Source organism: Mus pahari, chromosome 18 (genome assembly GCF_900095145.1).
Source record: "Mus pahari chromosome 18, PAHARI_EIJ_v1.1, whole genome shotgun sequence".
NCBI classification, from domain to species: Eukaryota; Metazoa; Chordata; class Mammalia; order Rodentia; family Muridae; genus Mus; species Mus pahari.
In genome coordinates this window covers 22176324-22177517 of record NC_034607.1, presented here as the reverse complement: position 1 = coordinate 22177517, position 1194 = coordinate 22176324, and positions in this window count along the sequence as shown.

Genomic DNA, 1194 nt, shown 5'->3' with positions numbered 1-1194 from the left:
CATTTCAAAACTGCCTTATATTTTATTTTACACTTGCCTAACACTGACAACAATTTGCTTATGAATTATTGCATCACTGGAAATAAAAAACAATAAAATGTTTTCAAAATGCAGCCTAGAAATGAGTTGTTATTAGATGAGGCAGAAAATTAGGATGTATTTCATTCACATAATGGGTTAGCTTTAGGATACCACACTATAAAGGGATGAAAAGTTAGAAATAAAATCATACTTGATGTATTTGAGATGTTCTTTTCTACCTAATGAACTAGACTTTTGACAAGGGTTCAAGGCTAACAAGTGAGTTCAGCACCAGTCGTTATCCTCCATATTCACGATAGGTGCTCCATATTCATGATGGTCCCTAACCATCAGGGCCAGGACTAGAAAGCAGGAAGTCTCAATTAGAGAACACTCAGGTGAGAGACCTATTGCTCATGGGTATCTACAAGCAGAGCCCACACACTGTGCAACTTTTTCCTGGCAAGATCGGCCTTGGTAAGGAGGGTTTATCACATGAGACAGATCATGTACAAACTCTGCCAGACTCTTGGTGGCTCATTTTGCTTCATTCTCTTACTCCAAATTGGAAAGTTGAAACGGTAATGTTCTCTCATGAATAACATCTAAAACTCTCAGGTTTACTAACTTAAAGTCACTCATGGGGCTAAAACACATGTATACATGACTGGAAAATAGAGGCAAGGAACTTCTCCCATCAGTGACTTCTTTGTGCTACTTTCCCAGGGCCCAAAAATGACATCATGATTTGAATGCCTCTCTGCTCTCCCTCACCTTGCCTCTTTCTCTGATGTTGACAAAGCCATAATTTATTACAATTCATCATAAATCACTGAACACCACAGTTTCCTTTTAACCCGTTTGCCTCCCAATTTCAATTAACAGAACTTTGTAATTAAATACAGGCAAGCAGATAAATTTTTGTCCATTTTTGTTAAGAGGGTTCTTACAGGAAATTGAATTTAGCTTGAAACCAAGAAGGTAAAAACAAAGAAAAAAAAAAGAAAGGTAGTGCTTTCAAACTAACTAATACACATTCTAACTGAACTAAATTGAGAGGCAACTTGATTATTCACAATCAATTACACTCAGTTTCTTGTGGGGAACATGATGGGCAACATACTTGGTATATCTCGCATCAGTCTGTACTTTCTACTTTCTTTTTTTTTTTTT